Source organism: Leptonychotes weddellii, chromosome 10 (genome assembly GCF_054177405.1).
Source record: "Leptonychotes weddellii isolate Sample4059 chromosome 10, ASM5417740v2, whole genome shotgun sequence".
NCBI lineage: Eukaryota > Metazoa > Chordata > Mammalia > Carnivora > Phocidae > Leptonychotes > Leptonychotes weddellii.
In genome coordinates this window covers 107,085,014-107,107,056 of record NC_138378.1, presented here as the reverse complement: position 1 = coordinate 107,107,056, position 22,043 = coordinate 107,085,014, and the positions used below count along the sequence as shown (strand labels likewise).

Below are 22,043 nucleotides of genomic sequence, written 5' to 3'. Positions count from 1 at the left end.
AAACTACTTTTCCAGGTGGCACAGAGCTGAGCCACTGCCCAGAACCCATGGGCCTCCCCTTTGCAGCTCTGAGGGCCAGACCAGACTCCCTACAGGGAAACTGAACTGAGGCCCCCTGCTTTTCGCAGGTCCTCAAGTGCTGAGAGCAAAGGACAGCTTCTCCTGGGACCAGAATCCCTGCCAAAGCCACCCAAGGTTTGCAAGAGGCCTGAGGCTGCATCCCCAGTTGAAGGGTTCTGCAAACTCCTGCCAAACAATGCTAAGGATTCTTGAGTCCAGCTGCTTTTGAGAAATCTTTAAGAGGAAAAGAGCAAACGAGTTTCCCAGGAACCCCCAAGCCCTGGCAGTCACCCAGGCCGGTTTGCGGCCCTGGGAGCCCAGTGCCAGGGAAGGAAAACGACGTGGCACTCCCTCTAGTGGCAAACGTCCCGCACAGAGCCCGGCGGCTGGCCAGCCAGACTTCCCTGCAGAGCGGACTCTCCCGCCGGGACCCGTGGCCATCCCTACGGAGGGGAGCGGGCACCTGCCCGCTCGGCTGTGGGGAGCAGGGGCATCTCACCGGTGCCTGAGGAAAGACCTTGCTGCAGCCAGGGAGCCCGTCCAGCCTCAAAGCCACTCCCGCCGGGGGTGCACAGCCCCATCCCCTGACCTGCCTCTGTTAGGCCAGTGCCAGTTCAGGGAGGCCGTGTGACCTGCCCCAGTCTGAGCTCTCTGCAAAACACCTGCCTCTGAGCTGTTTCGCCAAGCCAAGCAGTCTCATCCTTCCAGCACTCATTAACCGCTCAGGAAGCTCCCCCTGAACAGCCCCCTCAGGGTCTCCCTCGGCCTCCAGCCCTACCCTGCTGTCAGCCCACCAGACTTGGTCCAGACGCCCCACCTACCCCTTGGGGACACTCTCTGATTCATCTCTGTGTCCCCAGCACCGCGCACAGTGACTGTCTGTGAAATTCATACAAGAATGAAGAAATAAGGGGCGCCTCTGTGGCTCCCTGCTCCAGGTCTGCTTCTCCCTCTCCCACTCCCCCTGCTTGTGTTCCCTCTCTTGCTGTGTCTCCGTCAAATAAATAAAATCTTAAAAAAGAAAAAAAATGAAGACATAAAACCGTATTTGCTGCGGCAAAAGGTTTCTCCACACAGGGATTTTTCCTGCCAGAATCCCCACAATACCCTCTCTGTGCCCAGTGAGTTATGCTGGGTCTTGACCGTGTGCAACCTTTACATATTCCTTTCCACCCTGCTCTGTTCCCAACAAAACCTAGCTCCTGAGGATAAAGGCCATGTCCAATTTGTCTCTTGGTCAAGGTCCCCAGAAGAATCCTGAGAAAGTATTTAAGGGCGGGGAGGGAGGGAGGGGGAAGGGGAGGGGGAGGAGCTATTATCTGGGTCCAATCAAAGCTGCCGTTTGATAGAACCCCACTCTGATTGGCCTGCTCGGTCATGCGCTCATCAAAGAGCCAGGGGTGCTCTTACAGGAATTTAATTGATCTTGACAGCTTTGTTGACATATAATTCATATAGTAGCACAAAGTCTGCTTCTCTCTCTCCCCCTTTCCGTTTCCCCCACCCCCTGCTCAAGCTCTCTCTCTCTAAAATAAATAAATAAATCTTTAATAAAAAGATAAGGAGCTCAGATTTTATTCTCAGTGCAACAGGGTTCAGTGAAAAGTTTTGGAGAAGAGAGTAATGGGATCCAACTCAAGTTTTTTAAACAGTGCGGCGTGCACAATGATTGGCGAGCAAGAGAAGAAGCACGAAGCCCTGGTAGGAGGCATCGGTGGACGTCCGGGGAAGGGATGCCTGCCACGGACAGGGTGAGGCAAGTCACACTGGAGAGAAGGGAGGAGATTCACTTAAATTCTGGAAGTAGAATCAACCCGCCTCGCTGATGAAAGCATAAAGAAGAGGAATCACAGACGGCTCCCAGATTTGGTTTGTGGAACTAGGTAAATGATAGAGCCATCTTCTGATATGGGGAAGAGTGGAGAAGAAAAAGAGTGTGGGGTAACATCAAGAGCTCGGTTAGAGACACCGATGGTTTAACACCCCCCCGGAGAGGTTATTGGATAGAGGAGACAGTCCCTCCTAGAGAAGCAAATTAGGGACTGTCACAATAGAGGTGGCATTTAAAGGCACTGGGTATGGATGAGATCACCTGGGGAGATCTCTGAAGCTTCTGAAGCATTTCCTTATCCCTGTGCCTCTGGGTGCCAAAACAATAGGCCAATTCTGCCAGTTTAGAGAGGGAAAAAACTTCGCAGATGTTTCTGGACATTTGGTGCCATGTAAATAAAATGGTTTGACTGAGCAACTTTTTCTCCAGGCAATCATGGGTTTGTTTCCACCTGGCACATAGAGAAACACAAACCATTCCTGTCCCCCTGACCAGAGGAGAGCAAAGGGGTAGCCAGCCAGACCCAGGGTAGCAAGTGGGCTAGCCCCCAACATGGGGGAAAATGTTCCTACCAAGCGGTCAGGTTGCATGTCGATCAATTACCACTGCAGCAGAAATGGTGTGACAACTCAACCATGACCAACCAGCAAGGCAGACAGGACTGACACTCTCTGGACTTTAGGAAAATGGGGAGACTGGAGCTCCATGGGTCCATACTGAGTGACAAAGGGAAGGAAGACGCTTGGCCAGTTCTGACCATCCACATTTCACCCCCAACATCCACCACCACCACCACCATCATCCTCACTCTCTTAATGGGAGACACTGGTTTTGCCCAATAAAAATCTGCAGAAACATTCCCAAGGTTTACTTTTCTAAAAACTCAGCATTGACTAAAGAATTTGCCCATTGAGGAAAGATGGTATATTTCTAGATTTCTGGGGCATAATCACACTGTTTTCATGATTTTACCAGAAAACCTAGGTGAAAAGGGAAAGCTTCTCAAGACTCCCATTCCAGAGGCAAAGATAATTCCAACTTTCACTGTTTACAAACGCAATGACTCAGCCTCTTTTCTCAGCCTTGGGGGAAGTGTGGGCGGCAGGCACAGGCTAGAGAGGAGGAATTAGCAGAGTTTGTTCACATGTGGCTTTGTCCAATCATTTCTGAATGATGGGGGTGACGCGGATATAAACAAACTAGTTAGTGTCAGTTGGGGTTTAGCTTACGGTGGAAAAGAAAGACACCATCATTACCCAGTTATCATGACTTATCATGACGATGAGCCAAGACCCAAAGTGGACAACACCAGAACCAAAGAGAGGAATAACCAGTCCTCATTTTCAGGGACACCAAAGAGCAAAGAAGGTTACGACGAAGGCAGGTGCAAAGTTGACAGCAAAGCATGCCCACACACATCAAAGGCCAAGTAATTCAGAATCTGACGTCGCTGGGACTCATGGGGAGACGGTGCTGGGAGGGCAAGCCACAGAGGGCAAGCTGAGAGGGTCCTGGAAGATTCAGAAGAGGAACAGATGATACACCACCAGCAGGGAATGGGCCCGAGCAAAACTCCAGCAGGGGCAGTGGGGAGACCAGTGTAGACACGACGTAGAATGCAAGGGTGGGGCTCGGGCAGGCAGAGCAATAAAGTGAGTACCAGGGGGATCCAATCTGACCTGAAGCCATATGTACACATGTTACCACCCTGTGATCCCACCTGAAACCCCTCAATAGGCCCAAGTGAACTCTGTCCTGACTCCACATCCACTCTGCAAACACATGGACAAGCTGGCTTAAAGTTGTAGTGTGTTTTGTTAGAAATCAAACCTCGTCCTCCTTTGCTAAGCTTGGAATCATATAGATATTTTGGGGGAAAGAGAGAGCAGGTTAACAAATTGTGTCGTTCTATCCCAAAATAAAGCCCCCCAAACCCCCCTCCCCACTCCAATTTCCCAAGATAACTGACTCTCATAAAGCCATGGAATTTACTGCCCACTATTCATTTTTATTTTAAAAGATTACAAGAGGTGCACAAATTGCAGGGTGCAGACCACCTCTGGCTCTATCTGTTTGGCGAAAGGTTTGCCCCCCAAATAACCAAAATATGTTATTTTACTTAAAAAAAAAAATATCTGAAGGGTGCATGTTCCAGATTCCCAGTTTGAGCGCATGTAAAAGAGAGACTCAGAAATTTAGTAAATGTGAAACCTTATCCACTTGCCAAAATTCTATTCAGAGTACTCACCAGCCCAATTTTTGGCAGACTTCTGTGTGAGGTGGGCGGGGCCCATAAGGAAAGCTGAGGGTGGAAAAGTGCCCCAAGGCCTGCGGGTTGCTCCCAGGGCTGGTGGCCACATGCAGAGGGGAGGAGGCCTGGCTGTGCAGGGCTGGGGCTGTAGGGACCTGACCCAAAGAAGGTGACCAAATTACTCTGTCCAAGGGGTTCATCAATCCATGTCAACACTGATGTTAAAAAGCACCATGATTTTTTGGAAATGGCTTCCAATGTGATTTTGTGAATCCAGGTTTTTTTTCTTTTCCCTGCATCCCTCCTGCCTGGCTAAACAATGAGGCTTGGTGCCCAGTGAAGGTGGGAAAAGGTCTCAAAGAAGTTCACAGGGGGCGCCTGGGTGGCTCAGTCGTTAAGCGTCTGCCTTTGGCTCAGGTCATGATCTCCAGGTCCTGGGATCAAGCCCCGCATCGGGCTCCCTGCTCGTCGGGGAGTCTGCTTCTCCCTCTCGCTCTGCCTCTCCGCACTGCTCCTACTCTCTCTCTCTCTATCTCTCTGTCTTAAATGAATAAATTAAAAAAAAAAAAAAGAAGTTCACAGAGCAGAGAAGCAAGGTACATCATAAAGAAGCTCCCAACTACCTGAAGAATGAAGTAGAACATCCTCCAATGCCAGTGGAGGGGCTGGAAAAGAGAGGGCAAAGTGTGGTGAGGAGGGTAGACATGAATTTCTGGCTCTCTTCAGAGGTTGAAACTTCTGCGGGCAGAAGAGAGACTGGTAGGGTCAGCCTGACAGGGGTGCAGGGAAATCCCCCCCGCACACAGCAGCTTACTCCTGACTTCCCAGGGCTGATCTCAGGAAAACCAGTGTGCCCACAGAAAAACTGTCTCTTGTACAAGGTGTTCAGCACGGCACACGGTGGTAAATTAGGCTGCGGATGTGTCCAGGTGGCCCAAGATGGCACTCCCTCCTCATCTCCTGTGGTCCAAAGAGTGTTGCGTCAGGAACTGAGAAGCTTCCTCCCGCCAAGCCCCAGGGTCCATGGCCGAGCTCTGCCTGAGCCAACACCACAGGAGACAAGTCCCTCCCCCTCCCCCACCCAGCAGTGGGCACCTCATCGGTGGAGCTGGTGAGGCCAGAGGCTGCCCCCAGGACAAGTGGACAAGCATGTCAACAGATGGACCAGCAAGCCCATCAAAGCTGGAGAAGTGAAGACATCCTGTGCCTGGGCACCCTCCTAAGAAAGTGGGCAGGAGGAGGAAGGGGAGAAGAGCCCATTGGGGGAGGGGGGAGTCACAGACCTGAAGGAGAGTATATACTTTAATTGGTTTATTTACTGGGGTGTGGGGAGGGGCACCCTTCAGGCCAGAAGAAATCATGCTACCTTTGGTTGTCAAGGTTAAAGACTGCTCGTGCTGGTGGTAGTGTTTGTGTTTTTGTTACCATTGCTGTTTTTCCTGCCACCAGAAGGAAAGCAAGATGAGACTAGTTCTGGAAAAATGTTTTACAGCGACATTTTCCTGCACGTGCTCCTATTTGGCAATAGCATTTCAGCGCCTTCGCCACCCACAGTGTCTAAAGGACCTATTACAGATGGGCACACATGGCAGCAGAAATCTCAGGACTGTGGCACCTGGCAAAGTCCCATCTGTGGCAGCACGTTTGTCCTAGCCTGGGCCCAGCTGTGTTGAAGGAGGACTCTACCAGCAGCCGAGGGCACAAGCATGGAGCCCAGCCCTTCCCAGAGCAGCCTGCAGGGGCCAGGAAGGACATCCAGCACCAGCCAAGCATTCGGCTCAAGGAGAAGTGGGGTTCCAGGCAGGGAAACTAGAACTGACTCCAGTTTATAATCTGGAGAGACTTGCTAAAGTTTCTGTGGGAAAACAGCAACTCAGGGGGTCATTTCCGAGGGGACGTTCACAGCAAGATAACTTCAGCAGTAGCGCCCACCCACTGAGCCAGGCTGGACTCCCAGGAACAGAGGCTGCTGATTCCCCAGAGGTGACAGCCCCCTCTGCTCTCCCCTTCCCCAATCTCCCACTGATGTGATGAGATAACATAATGCATTCAAAAGCACGTCGTCAACTGCAAAGTGCTATACAAAAGCTGGCATAATTATTCATATTAGCCCTGGGTTTTTTTCTTTTTCCAGTATTTGTGCACTGATAAATCATAAAAGACTTCCTGCCTGAGCCTTTTCCCTTCTTTCTTTGCCTGTGAACTCCTCAATCCTACAAAGTGAGTCCTTTTATTGGAGATGTTTTTCGTTAAAATGGACAAACAGCTCCTGCCTGTCTCAGTACTGGGACCATGGGAGGCCTCTGTCAGTGCCTGCCTTGTGGGATGGAACAGGACTGGAAGGAATGCCACCCCATACTGATGTGGAAAAGAGGGGGTGAGCAGTGTGACCACAAGCCAGCATTTAAGGAGGCTACAGCTCATTGTTTGCATGTGAACCTCATCCCTGGAGGGTTTTCAGTCTTCCAGAGGGCAGCAGTCACTTCTTCTGTATCTCTTAAATCTACCAGTGTCCTTCCCAAGGCTCCAGCCTTGTTCAGGAAAAGAGTGCTTGGCTGATGCATTAGTCATTGCTCAATAGCCGAAATGCTCATTAAATCCATAAATCAGTGCCTGGGCTCTAAGCCCAGATCTTGTAGGGGAGACGCTAGAGTAAAGGGCAGGAGGCCTGAGTTCTGGTTCTTAACGGCCACACGTTTCAGGTGGGACTTTGGAAAAGTCCCCTCCCTGTTTGGACTATAGTTTCTTCATCTGTAAACACAAGAAAGTGGATAAAAGAGTTTTTGAGTGTGTGAACCCACATTTTATGATTCCATCTATCCCCCTGCTCTCCTGGACAACACAAACAAGACAAAACTGGATAAAATAATCTCCGACAATTTAGCAAAAGGAATAGCCCTATTCTTAATGAGATTCAAATGAGGTTAAGACTGATTTTTATTAGATTTTGCAGTTATTTAATGCTATTAGAATATTGTTGATAGGATGGTTAAAAATTGTCAGTGAAATGTAAGTAAATGATTCATTTAAATCTGGATCTAAAAATATAATAGAGCCAACAGAAGGACCCAGAGTATGGTCAAGCAGGGGAGCCAGGGGGTGGCAGGAAAATGGGTCCAGAGCTGCGGAGAGTGCACTGTGAGCTTGCCACATGCAGCCTCAAGAATGAGAACGGGGAGGGGGGTGGGAGGATGGGTTAGCCTGGTGGTGGGTATGGAGGAGGGCACATTCTGCATGGAGCACTGGGTGTTATGCACAAACAATGAATGATGGAACACTTCATCTAAAACTAATGATGTAGTGTATGGGGATTAACATAAGAATAAAAAAAAATACCTAAAAAAAAAAAAAGAATGAGAACGAAGAACAAGTGATGAATCCGAGCCCTTGAACTCTGACGATAACCGGTACATGTGTACCTCTAAGTTACATGGAATCAGAATTTTCAAAAACTTGCAACAAAATTAATACTAAAATCATAATCTGCCTAGCTTAACTTTGAATCTTTGATGATGTGAAATGTTCTGCTTTGACTTTAAATTATTGTGGCACATGCAGATTTACACACATACACACACACACACACACACACACACGCACATTCCTGAATAACAAGAGCACAGGACTGAGCTACTTCCCAGACTCTGCCATGAGAAGTCATAGCATAACATTTGGAACATGGTGGGGGGGGGGGGTGGTGCTCAGTTCCACAAGCGTTAGCAATGATGTGATGATGATGATGATGATGATGATGATGATGATGATGATGTGATGATGATATGATGATGATGATGATGATGATGTGATGATGATATGATGATGATGATGGCTATGATCACAACAATAACAAGAAAAATACAGAGGCCATGTAACAGGGAGATCTCGCCTGGGCTAGAAGTTAGTAGTCCCTCCTGGAGGGAGTGATGTCTCAGCAAGCAAAGAGGAAAGAAGGACCCCCACTTCCACCTGCAGGCAGACCAGTGTGGCTACTGATTAGCTGCCAGCAGAAACCGCCATGGGTGTGATTCTGTTTGTTGGGTGCTCCTCCCAGCAACCGTCTCTATCCAAGCTTTGGACTTCACCTCATCTTGTAGCATTTCTAGCATCACCTCACCTCTCCAGACCTGAATCTCAGCAATGCTGAATATGTGCTCCCCTGGAAGCTGCTTTTAAAAATAAGTCTTTGAGGTAAGTTTGTCTCTTTCTCTAATAGCAACACATTTAACCATGAGCAGTCCTATGAAGTTAGCAGAATTAGCATCCTCACTGAACATGGAAAGAGGCTGGGGCAGGCAAGAACTGGATACTGCGTGCTCTTTTAAAGAAGAGGAAACTGAGGCATAGGAAGGAAAGTACCTTGCCCGCATTCATATAACCTGAAGCAAGTGGCAGGGCTGTGGTAAATCCAATTGTCTGTCCCCTGAGACTGTGTGTGACAATAGTGTCTCATTCTCAACACACTTTATTTTAAGGGTTTGAGGCTCGCCCACAAAGCTGTGAGCTCTACAAAGTCAGACACATCACCTGTTTTGTTCACTGCTCTAGGCCTTAGCACAGTACTTGGTGAGGGGATTGAGTAGGGCCTCACCTCACCGTTGACTGAACAAATAAAAGAGCGAATGAATTCTGTCTACTTCAGGAGGTGCTAAAGGAAATGAAGGCGAATGTGTTTCGGTGGTGCTTATATTATACACATAGGAAGGGAAAAGACGTTTGAAGTATGGTTTTTAGCAACTCAGTTAGTTGGGATGTAAACAAGAAACAGCAAGCCCTCCAAGTATGCGTACACAGGGTATTTCATAACACTGAGCGGTGTTCCACGTGACAGAGAGGCTGGGAAGGCAACAGCGGATGGTAAGGTGCCCTAAAGATGAGTGCAACAGGAAACGACTGTCATCCTTCAGCTGGAGGGACAGAGAAGAGCCATGGAATTAGCTGAGCTGGGGGTGGGGGTCACTCAGCAGAGGCTGAGAACCACAGTAAGTCAGTCACTGAGAAGGTGGGGCCATGGAACTTGCAGGCTCTGCCAAGGACTCAGTCAACTCAAGACCAAGGGGAAGGGAGAGAAATGCACTGGCTTCTCCCTTCTTCTTGCCTTCAATCTTCCTCCAGTGCCTCTCTTTGACCAAATGCAAGAAGAGCCCTCTGACAGGGGAGCCTGGAAAAGTAGCCAACATGGGTCAGCATCCCCTGATACAGAGCTGGGCAGGGGAGGGAGGAAACAGGCTCTGGGGCAGCACGGGGACTAATCCTACACAGAAGATGGTAAAACTATCTCTGGGCAAAGGAGGGGTTATTTATTTATTTCTTACAAGATGGAAGATTCAGGAGGAACAGGAGGGAGACATTTGGAACAAGCCTGAGAAACAACCACCTCTCGATGTGGAATTCCTGGCTGAGATAGTTGAATGGTGCAGGTTTTGGGGGCTGCGTGTAGTGGAAGATGTTTGCTTTCATTTGGTCATTCACACAAGGGTGCGGCTCCCTGGGAAGCCAGCTACCCAGGGCCCCAGCTTGTCCATTCAGCCCCCAGGCCCCAGAGAAAATGGCCCCTCAACCAAGAGACTAGCTGACTTAGGAGAGTGAGTTCTATGGTCTAAGGATCCATTGTTCAGATCAGTCTAAGTGTCCGACTGTTCCAAAAAGGATTCCCCAAATCAAAGCATAGAAGACAGACTGACCACCAGAGCTGCAAGGACCCTATGAGCCTGCCTGGTCCTATCCTACTCCCCACCCCTACCTCATATTCTAAATAAAGTAATTGAGGGCCAGGGATTGAAAGAGGCTTCAACCATGGTCATATTGCAACATAACAACAGTCAGAATATCACCTCAGGTCAGGATTTCCAGAGGGGCCAAAGGAGGCATGATGTATAGTGAGTGTGTGTGTGTAAGTTTGAAATGGAATGCCTCACAACAATATAAAATGAAAGATGGTAAACTATTTCATAGAGAATCAGTGTTGAAGTAAACTGAGTGATCTGATTGAGAATGATCATACTTGGCACATTAATCCCAATTTTAAAATACAAAATAGTTTGGGGCACCTGGGTGGTTCAGTCGGTTAAGATTCTGGCTCTTGATTTTGGCTCAAGTTGTGGTCTCAAGGTCATGAGATCGAGCCTCACTTCAGGCTCCATGCCCACCTCGGGCTCCACACTCAACTGGGAGTCTGCTGGTCCCTCTCCTTCTGCTCCTCTCTCTCTCTCAAATAAATAAATAAATAAAATCTTTTCAAAAATACAAAATCATTAATACTTACAAATTACATTCAATAGAGTTTAATAATTTGTTGTTGAAGGTGTTGAAGAAACCAAAAGACCTTGCCAGCCCTCAGTTGGGGATGTCTCAAAAAGATGCAGGAGATAGAGCTAAATGTGCAATGGCCCTGGGACATGTCCTGGAAACCACTTTTAAAAATAAATCTCTAGAGGCATTTCCAGCAGAGCTCGGCTGCTGAGAGCCAGGACAGACATGCTGTTCCTGGTCCAGGTTCCTGTCCGGGTCCTGCCCAGGCAGCGACCGCAGTAGAAGGAAGGAGGTGTTGGACGTGCTGGCCCACTGCTGAGAAAATGGCCCCTCAACCAAGAGACTAGCTGACTTAGGAGAGTGAGTTCTCTCCTAAGCCCTATCTCAGCTCAGAATGAACTCTATGCCTGGCACCACCAGCCTCATCGAGGACATCGACAAGAAGCACTTGGTCCTAATTCAAGATGGAAGGACGCTTATTGGTTTTATAAGAAGCATTGATCAATTTGCTAATTTGGTGCTACATCAGACTGTGGAGCCTACTCATGCAGTCAAAAAATACAGTGATATACCTCAAGGGATTTTTGTGGTCAGAGGAGGAAATGTGGTCCTACTAGGGGAGATAGTTTTGGAAAGGCGAGTGACACACCCCACCAGCAAGCATCTGTTGAAGAAATCCTAGAAGAACAAAGGGCAGAACAGCAGACCAAGCTGGAAGTTCAAGCTCTGTAGGATCGGGGTCTCTCCACTCCTCAAGCAGATACCTTTGATGAGGATTAGGTCAATTGCTGAGAGGCCATTGCTCTTGGGGAGCAGGGGTTATCACTGAACGAAAGTGACATCCTGGTCACCTCACACATTTGACTAGAAACTGTAGAGTTTTGAAAAGTCATTTTTATTTTGAATTCTTTCACACGTGTCCTTTTTTTCCCCCTTATTAATGGCAAAATCATTGTTCGGAAAGAACAGTGGCATAGTCTCCTTTCACACATCGCTGTGGAGCCAGCAACTACTTTAGATTGCTCTTCTTGTGCTAAATTAGTGTTTACAGGAGACATTCTTCATTTACTTGTAAATAAAATATGAATCTCAAAACTCAAAAATGAATAAACAAACAAATCAATCTCTGGAGACTTTGGCCAAGAGCAACTATAAAAGCTAAATATGGTACATAAAATAACTGTTAAAAGTCACCAGAGAGTAAAAGCAGCCAGGACTTTAGAGCCCAAGGTTCTGGAGAAAAGGGAAATGCAATGAGTAAAACCCAAATTTCCTTCATGTTTTCCCTTCTAGGCATTTGCCAGTTCTCAGGGGGTATCAATGAGATAGAGGAGAAACATTGGCCTAGAACCATAGCAGCCTAGGTGGTCTGAGAAGCCAAAAATTGAAGTGCAAATCTACCAAAGCAGCGAGAACATAGGGAACTCTTATCCTGGAGAAAGAGCCTAAATAGATATAAGCCAGGCATTCTGCATTTGATTTCCCCTAAAGGAATTGTTTCATTCCTAAGCTTTCCACATGATAGGCAAACGGCCAAGAAACTAAGCAGTAAACAGCTTCTAAAAGGTTGAAAAACCAGCCAGAGTTTGAGCAGTCTCAAAGTGTTAAGGAGAAAAAATACTGATGTCCAGGGGCCACCAAGGAGGAGAAATTTCAGTAAATAACCTAGGTTCTTATTGAGACAGATGAAGAGGATATTATCCTAAGAGATGAGACAAACCAGGCAAAGACCAGCCCTCACAAAGCCTGAAATCCAACTTCAAAAATCTCAATTTCTGACAGGATTGAGGTGTTCTGTCTGCTAGGAAAAAAAAAAAAAATCCTCTCCAAAGGAAGGCAAAATTATTCAGAGCCTCAACAATTCTTCATTCCCAATATCCAATATTCAATCAAAACTTATGCAGCATGCTAGGAAATAAAACCAAATTAAAAAAGAGAGATAGAGGGAGAGACTATAGAAAAACATATAGATGATCTAGATACTGTAGTTATCAAAGACTATAAACCTAGGATTAATGTTCAAACAAATAGATGGAAAGATAGAAACCTGGAATCTATTCTAAAAGAAGCAAACAAAAATTCTAGGACTGAGAAATATGATAACTAAAATTAAGGATTCAATAAACAGGTAATAGGTAGGTTTAACAGCAAATTAGACACAACAGAAAAGAGGATTAGTAAATTGGAAAATAGGTCAGTAGAAAAATAATCAAACTGAAAGAGAAGAAAAAAGATTAAACACATGTACACATAAAGAGAGACAGAGAAAGAAAAAGGAACAGGGAAAAGAGCATAAGAGACACAGTGAAAAGAACCAACATATGTGGAATTTGAATCCCAGAAGAGAGGAAACGGACCAGAATCAGTATTCGAAGAGATAAAAAGCAAGAATATACATTCAAGTAGCACCGACAAACTCAAACATATAAAATCAAAGAAAAGTACACAAAGGCACATTATGCTAAAGCTTCAAAAAAAAAAAGATAAAAAGAAAAATCTTAAGCTAGCCAGAGGAGGAAAAAAATTCAAAAGGTGCAATAAAAAGACCCACTCTACACAAACAATAGAAGCTGGAAGCCTATAGAATGACAGAGCTAAAAGGCTGACAGTCTGTCAGTCTAGAATTCTACATCCACTGGAAATACCCTTAAAAACGAGTATGAAAAAAATTTCAAGCAAATAAAAAATTAGAAAATATATTATCAACAGACACATATTAAAAAACATACTAAAGGAAGTTATTCTGATAACATGATCCTACTTGGGAGAATAGTAATGCAGAAAGCAATAGATAGCACCAGAAATGGTAAATAGAAGAGCAAATCAAAATGAGTATTAACTCTTTAAAACTGTAGATAATGTCTTGTGGGATTTCAAATACATAGAGAAGTAAAATACATGACCAAAATAGCATAAAACGAAGAATGTAACTGGGTAAATGGAATTAAGTTGTTGTAAGGTCCATGTATTGTCTAGGAAGTAGTAAAATTATTAATTGAAGAATAGATTCTGTGAAGGCATATGGTATATCTTTAGCAGAGTTTGGCAAACTATCACCCACATCCAAATCCAGCCTACAGCCTATTTTATACAGCTTGGGAGCTAAGAATGGTTTTGCATTTTTAGAGAATAGTTGAAGGAGGAGGAGGGAGATGAGAGAGGGGGAAGAGGGAGTCAGTGTCCCTCTACACCTAAAATATTTACTGTCTGTCTCTCCACAGAAAAAGTATGCCAACCCCTGCCCTAGGGTAACACTAAATAAATAATAATAGAATTTATAACTAACACACTAGTAGAAGAAGGAATTAGAATAATGAAAAGCACTTTATTAAAAGAAGGCAGTGGAAATAAAAGAAGAACAAAAACCAGATCGAGCAAATTTAAAACAAGTAAGATGATAGAATTAACACCAAAAAATCAGGAATTTGATAAATGTAAGTGGGATCAATTATCCAATTAAAATTAAAAGACTATCAGACTGGTAAAAACAACACAAAATAGCAAGACCCAACTATATGCTGCTTACATCAGATGGACACATAAATGTTGAAAGTCAATATGCCACAGAAAGACTAACCAAAAGAAAGCTGGCTTATCTATATTGTTATCAGACAAAGCAAGACTTTAAGGCAAGAAGTATTTCCAAAGATAAAGTGGAGCATTTCACAGTAACAAAAATTTGATTCAGCAGCAAGATTTAATAATCTGAAATGTGTATGCATCTAAAAACAAAACTTAAAACACGCAGAGCCGAAACAGAACTAAAAGGAAAAACAAGTAAATCCAATAGCATAGTTGAAGATTTCAAATCCATTTTCAGCAACTGATAGACTAATCAGACAATGAATCAGTAAAGATAAAGGGGACTTCAACAACATGAGAAACAAATTTGACCTCGCCAGCATAGGTAGAACGCTGAACCCAACAAAAACAGGATGACGTTATTTTCAAGTGTGCATGGGATATTTAACAAAATAGACCATATTCCAAATCATAATGCAGATTTCAATAAATTGCAAAGGGTTGAAATTTAAACAGAGTATGTCCTTTTAATCAAGTGTGGAAAAAAAATCCTAAATATGAAACACTTTAAAAATCCTCAAATGTTTGGAAATTACTAAATAACACTTCTAAATAACCTATGATTCAATAACTAAATCAGAAATTAGAAATTTCCATGGAAATTAGAAAATGCTCTGAACTGGATAATAATGATGAAGCAACATGTCAAAAATTTGTAGCACAGCACTTCAACTAGGCTTAAGGGAACAATTCATATCCTTAAATGTATATTTTAGAAAAAAAAAGAATAGCAGAAAATCAGTGATCTAATGACTACCTCAAGGAGTTAGAAAAGAACACCAAATTTAAGGCAAATAAACTAGAAGGAAAGAAATAATAAAGATATAAGCAAGAGATGAAATAGAAAAAATATAGAATAGAGAAAAACCAACTAAGCCCAAAACAGAGTCTTTGAAAAGACTAATAAAATTTACAAATCCCGGGCGCCTGGGTGGCTCAGTCGTTAAGCGTCTGCCTTCGGCTCAGGTCATGATCCCAGGGTCCTGGGATCGAGTCCCACATCGGGCTCCCTGCTCGGCAGGAAGCCTGCTTCTCCCTCTCCCGCTCCCCCTGCTTGTGTTCCTGCTCTCGCTATCTCTCTCTGTCAAATAAATAAATAAAAATCTAAAAAAAAAAAAAAATTTACAAATCCCTAGAAAGATTGATCAAGGAAAAAATGGAACACATTATTAATACCACTAATGAGAAAAGGTGTCATCACTAGAAATTCATACAAATATTAAAGAGACAATGAGAAGATGTTATGAATAACTTTGTGCCAATATATTTTATAATTTAGATGAAATGGACAAATTCTGTTTTAAAAAATCATAACCTGAAAGTATTGACTCTAGAAGAATTATAAAGCCTTAATTATCCTATTTACTAAAACCAAACATTGCATTCCCATGACCTAGCAATTCTACTTTAATAGATATGCCTACCTAGATGCATGGAAAGATGTGTGAAAAATGTTCACAGGGACACTTTCCCTAGTAGATAAAAACTAAAAACTACCCAAATGTCCCTCAATAGTGGAAAGGCTAACTATATCATGGTTACAATGGAATATTATATACAACAGTGTAAAAACTGAACAGGCAACAACATGGATGAATTTCACAGACACTAATGTTGAGTGAAAAAAGTTAGATACAAAAAGATACATACAGTAGTTCCCCTTTATCTGCAGGGGATATGTTCCAAGACCCCCAGTGGATGCCTGAAACCATGGATAGTACCAAACCTACATATAGTATGTTTCTTTTCCTATACATACATAATGAAAAGTTATGTGAATGTGGTCTCTCTCTCTCTCTCTCACACACACACACATACACACACACAATACAAAATAGCTTATTGTATTGTACTCACCCTTCTTCTTGTGATGATTGATATGAGATAATAAAATGATACATAATAAGATGAAGTGAGGTGGGATGCCAGCATTGTGATGTAGCATTCAGCTATTATTGACCTTCTAAGACTATGTCAGAGGGATTATCTGCTTCCAGACCCCAGGTGAGCATGGGCAACTGAAACCACAGAAAGCAAAGCCTCAGAAAGCAAAACCATGGATAAGAGGGTGGGGGGTGGGGCATCTCCTGAACTGTGTCATTCCACTTATATGGCAACACAGATCTATTTTCGATAGAACACAGATGTTGACTACTCTATGGAGATAATGTTGGGCAGGGCATACAAGAGGCTTTAGGAGTGTGTGCAGTGTTCTCTATCTTGATCAGAGTATGTTCACTAGGTAAAAATGTATCAGGAGGCATCCTCCATATTGTGTACTTCTCTGAATGTGTAATGACTTCACTTTTTAAACTTACAAATAAATACTAAGTAAGCCTCTGATGCAATTTTGTTTCTAGGACTTTGTCTCTTTCTAACAAAAAGCAGACAGCAGTATAATATTTAACCCCCAATATACTCTCACAAATAGAACTTGAGAGCATTTTAAGAGCTTCCAACCTAAGATCATGCTTTTCCTATACCTTTATTGGAAGAATGATTTCTCTTCTGCTTGGGAATAAACAATTCTCTATATTTGATGGGTCTACAGCATAACAAGGACAGAATGTAAGATTAGAAGAAAAGGGGTTTACCCTATCCTATAAGCTCTATCAGAGGGATCAGCCCATGAAAGGAAAGGCATGCCTAATGGAGGGGCCAGTGACCGATTCTGAACTTTCTAACTATTGGGCTTGCAAAAATGGGTATTTACAATGGAACCATCCAAGCATTCAATATTCAGTGTACTCTTCACTCCTAAAGGATTGGATGACTGAAGGGTGCCTTTCACACCAGAGGGGTGGACACTTTTGCAGAACGATGGGATTCACCAGACAAGTCCTCCCACAAAATAGGGATTTCTGGAGAGGAAAGAAAATCTCACTGGAAACAAATTAAAAAGGTAAAAAGATAAAGCTGTTTTTGCCATGGTAACTAAGGTTTGCCCATACCTAGATTTATTTCCTTGACTGAAGTGGCTTTGTGGGTGTAAGTGATTTTTGAAGAGCAAATTAAAAAGACTTTTTATAAGTCCCGGTAGACAACAACATAGTATTAGCTAATGGCACTTGCCATCTCTAAAATAATTACTTTTGTAATAATCTGTTTATTAATGAGGTGATCTACAAAGTGGATAATAGTTTCTTAAGATTTCAGGCACAGGATTCTTCTTTCCAGTTCATTTTGCTTTTTTTGCAAAAGTACACCATGAAGTAACTCAAAATTTGCTGACAGATTTTAAGTACAATAATTTCAGAAATGCATGTTCAAGCAGGTTGAATAAACCCATATTTCTTATATTGTGCCCTTAAATTATTCCCTCTGGTGATGGAAATGTTCTAAAATTGCTTGTGGTTGATGGTTGCACATCTCTGTAAATTTACCAAAATTGATTGAATTGCACACTTAAAATGGGTAAATGTTATGGTCTATAAATTATAACTCAATAAAGCTGTTTTGGGGGAAAAAAGCAATTGGACATTTAAAAAATTATTTCCTGTTTCCACTCTTTTGTCAGAGGAATGTTGAGCGTTGAGAAGGGAACATTCTGGGGAAAGATGGCAACTATACAAAAGGTAGATGCAAGACGGAGAAAAGAAGATCCAAGAGTCCTAGTGGCCACAAGCTAAACAAAGAACACAAGTGAGCAGCAGAATGTTACTTTTAAGAAATCAAGCCTCCTATTGGGAAATGTTCTAAAAGCAGCACTTTCTTGTCCTAAGGCCAGAGTTCTGGCAGAAAAACAGGGTCCTGGGTACTCCCAAACGCAGCACTTCTTCACTTGCTACTCCTGCTAATTCCTTTTATCTTTGTTAATTACCACTCTGTTTAGTCCTTGGGTTACTATTCCTGCTACGTCCTTTTATCTTCATTGATTACCACCTTGTTTATTCCTTATGTTGTCTGGTAAAGCCTAGCACCCACAGGCATGTGGACTGGACCTCTATGAGGGCAGGAACTGTGTTGTATTCCTCCTTGGATCCAGGGTCAGTGAAAACCCCAGCCAGTGCCAGGCACAAAATAGGTATTTAGTAAGAACAGTTTCTGCCTTTCCAGCCCAGTGTACAAACAAGTTGTCCAAAACCTTTCCTTCTAGACTCTAAGGTGCCCAATCAATACCACCCTTATAGCATAAACTTGATGAAAGTTGCCATGGCACTGGCACGTGAACGATCTAGAAACAACCTGCCCGGAGGGCCAGCTGGATCCCAGCAGTTGAACTGGAGCTGAACTCCACCGACTGGAGGCCCTTCCCCCCTCTGCAGCCATCCAGCCCCTGCTCAGCATCCCAGTCAGTTCACGGCCTCTGCCCCCAGCCAAGCCTTTCCTGCACCCAGTGGACTCTCTTGCTGGAAAACAGTTCCAGGTGTCATTGGGGACCCCCTCCCCAACAGGTGCCCAAGCCTCTCTCCAACGAGGCTGGGCTCAGTTCCCACCCAGGGCCCAGGCCGGCCCAGCTGAGCACAGTGAGAACTGGGCTACAAGTGGAGTTCCTGATGGTCAACAGGGAGCATATGAGAAGGATGACCAGAGAAAGACATCACAGGCTCATTGTCACACTCATTGTCCCAGAGCAGCAGCTAGTCACAGAGCCGGGACGAGAACCCAGGGCCCTCGACTTTGGGCCCAGTCTCTGCCATGGGTTGGTCAGGCTCTGAGCCTCAGGGTCTCATCTGTAAACAGGGCACTGGCTTGTCTCTCTCTCAGTTTTGCCGTGGGAGACAAGGCTGTGGATATTCAGATGCTGGAAGAAACATCCCAGCACAGAAGGCCTGCGCAGGTGATGCCTCCAGTGCTCACCTCTGCAGGGCCTGAGCGCCAGTTTCGGGGGCAGCAGGTTTCAGCCAGACGCGGCCGCGTTTGCACCTGTCCTGGGACCTAAATGCCTCCGTCGCAGAGGTGCTCCTGATGCCTTGCTGAATCACGAGGTTTCTAACCTGCGTTTTGGGGAATCTCTTTACACTCTCCCTGACAACGCTGTTACTTTGGGTTAAAAACAAACTTTTGCAGCTGTGTAACCTTTAGTCGACAAAGATTGTCAGATCTGAATTCAGAAAATAACACTGTTCCAAACTCCTGTAGCTGAGAAAGCCCAAGGTGACAAAATCCAGGAGGGGGAATTGCTGTGAGCGGGGGATGCTGAAGGGAAAGCAAGGGAGGCTAGTTACATTTCATACTAGCTGGAAATGTCTGACTTCTGTGACATTTTGGAAAAACAAGCTTCAATAATGTCACCACTAAATTAACACCATTAAAGAAAAGTGATTATTAGTGTTGAGAATTATGGGCTCTAAGAATAATACTACGTACAGTACAGCATCAGAGTGGTTAAAATCCCAGCTTCTAGAGTCAGCCCCTAGTTCGAATCTCCGCCGCCCTGTTTTACCCTGGCAAGGTGTATCACTCAACCTTCCTGCAGTTCTGATTCTCCATCTGTTAAGTGGAAATAATGCCCAAACCATCAAGATAGTGAGGGAACAAATTAAATGAGACCATATACAAAGGGCTTGTAGTCGACAGAATAATAACCCCCCCACACAAGATGTCATTGTCCCATTCCCCCAAACCCATGAATATGGTAGCTTACATGGCAAAAGGAACTCTACAGATGTGATTAAGCTAAGGACCCAGAGATGGGGAGTTGAATTTAGATTATCTGGGTGAGCCCAATATAATATAACCACAAGAGTCCTTCAGAGAGGGAGGTAAGAGGATCAAGATCAGAAGAGATACGTTACCAGAAGCAGAGAGAAAGATAGATAGAAGAGTAGACAGAGATTTGCAGATTCTACACTAACTTTAAAGATGCAGGAAGGGGCCAAAAGCCGAGCAAGCCAGATGGGCTCCTGAAGCCAACAAAGGCAAGAGAAAGGATCCTCCCCTAGAGCCTCCAGAAGGAATGCAGCCCAACAGACAACTTGATTCTGGACTTCTGACCTCCAGAACTGAGAGATAATACATTTGTATTGTTTTAAGCCTCTAATTTTGTAGTAATTTGTTACGTCAGCAAAAGGGACCTAACACAGGGCTTTTGAGCCCACTTAGCACTGGGACTGGCACATTTTAAGTTCTCAAAAAATGACAGCTGGTAATAGTAGTTATTAATATGTGGAGGGACTTCATGATTTTTCTGTGGCGAAACACCTTTCATCCCTCCCATGATGTCCCACTGAGGGACTTTCTCTCTCCACTCGGTCATGGTCCATCGACAGGCGCTCCTACCTCCCAAGCAGCCCATCCCTTGGGGCTGCTCTGAGATGGCTGTAGGGAGTTCATTCTCACACGGACCTGAAATCTGTGCATCAGACCCCTATGAAATCTGCCTGGGCCTCTCTGCTCCTGACACCCTTCAGATAACCACAGACAGGTCTCAGCTAAGCCCACAGGCCTCATGGCTAAACTCTGAGTCCATTCTGGACTGTGCTGCTTGGTGCCACGTTCCTGTATCTTTCTCTCAAACTGCAGCTACTGCATCTATTAGCCCCGAACTTGTGCAGGGGACTGTTTGAACCCACATGCTCAATCCTACCATTGGTCTGGTTCATCTCCTATCTTGGTACTCAAGCCCATTTTTGGGCCTTGTTGGGCCAAATATATTCCCTACATGTCATCTAAAGATTGGTTAAGTATTCACTAAGTTATCTATGTCTGCACCACTAGTAAAAATATCAGATGGAACCACGACTGCGGCCTTTCACTAGAAATTTACTTTCGCACTGACGTAGCTCAGCATCTTCGGGTATGGCCATAATACAATTTTAAATTCACCTATTACACATACCAGGCTGAAGTTACAATTACTTTGTCTTGTGCACAGATTTCTCATGAGATTCCTTGACAAATACTGAGCTGAGGTATGCTTTGCTTCTACCATAACTAACACAATTCCCTGACATGATAATCTAGCAAGCCTATCACAAAACTGGGAATATAGTTACCTTGTTGTGACTTGCTCTTAAAGAAGCCACATGGGCTTCTAGAGAATTCCCCATTTTTCACATGCTCACAAATCAACTTTAAGTAATCAACTGAAAGAGGTGGATAGGATAGCCCCACTTTTGGAATTTGTAGAATCATTCTCCCTCCCCATTAAGAAAAGCTACATTTTCCTATCTCAAGTGTTCCATTTTCTCTCCCAGTCTCCATGTTTCTTAAAGATTATCAGCAGAGACTCTACAGCGTCAGTGGTGAGTTCTCTACTCCCTGGAGTGTAATTTGTCCTGGCCAAGAGACTTGAGCTCATTTACAGCAGGTTGGTGCTTGTTATAATCTCTTTACTCATCTTGAACTTCAATTTTCTCTTACCACAGTTTTCTTTTTCTTTTTCATCAGTAGATTGCTCGCCTTGGCAAAGAAGGAGGAGGTAAAATTCTGCTTTCTCACTGCCATTCTAAAATGCAAATAACATCATGTTACTTGGTCTGCCACTCATGAGTGGTAGGTTCCTCTTTGCCCTACAGCAGTGACTCTCAAACTTCTCTGGGGTACTTGTTAAAAGGGCAGATTCTCCAAAGAATTCCTCTCTCAGAAGCCGAGTCAATTGCTGTATTAGTAAGGGTAACACTAGCTACAAAAGCAAACAAACCCCCAAATTTACAACTGCTCAGAAATGATAGACTTTTGTTTCTTATTCTCTTGAAACTCAAATATTGGTGTTTCAGATCAGTGGGTGGCCCTCTCTAAACAATAATGCAGAGACTCAGGGCTTCCTCAATGTTGTTGACCTGCCATCCTCAACATGTGGCTTCCAAGGTCTCTGTGCTCACCTGCATCAACATGGAGAAAAGGACAAGGTAATGGAGAACATTCAGGGTATATCTTAATGGGTCAGGTCTGGAAATGGCACATGTTACTTCCATTCATATTCCATTGACATAGGTGCCCTTAACTGTAAAGACTGAGAAATAGAGTCTAAATGCAAAGGAGGCTGGGAAATGTAGTCCAACTGCAAAGGAGGCTGGGAAATATAGTCTGACTGCATATGAAGCTGGGAAATGTAGTCTAGCCCAGGAAGAAGAGAAAATGGGTGAGGTCAACAATCTGCTGGTGTGGACATAGGATTGGGCTGGG

The 22,043-nt window shown here is 44.3% G+C and overlaps 1 long non-coding RNA gene and 1 pseudogene across 6 annotated transcripts in view; one reads left to right on the top strand and one right to left on the bottom strand.

Annotated features, from left to right (window-relative positions):
• The window catches only part of LOC115938246 (uncharacterized), a 37,055-nt gene that overhangs the window by 5,657 nt on the left and 9,355 nt on the right, over positions 1–22,043 (bottom strand). For 2 of the 6 annotated variants that reach the window (XR_014148922.1, XR_014148917.1), the window contains exons 4-7: positions 21,279–21,363; positions 15,831–15,991; positions 10,190–10,348; positions 6,459–6,893 (exon numbers count right to left, since the gene is read on the bottom strand). This is a non-coding gene — a long non-coding RNA (uncharacterized LOC115938246). Of the gene's footprint in view, positions 1–6,458; positions 6,894–10,189; positions 10,349–15,830; positions 15,992–21,278; positions 21,364–22,043 lie in introns of those variants that run through there. The other 4 variants (XR_014148919.1, XR_014148918.1, XR_014148920.1 and 1 more) reach the window with 4 other exon arrangements.
• Positions 10,781–11,171, top strand: LOC102751200 (U6 snRNA-associated Sm-like protein LSm1 pseudogene; annotated as a pseudogene).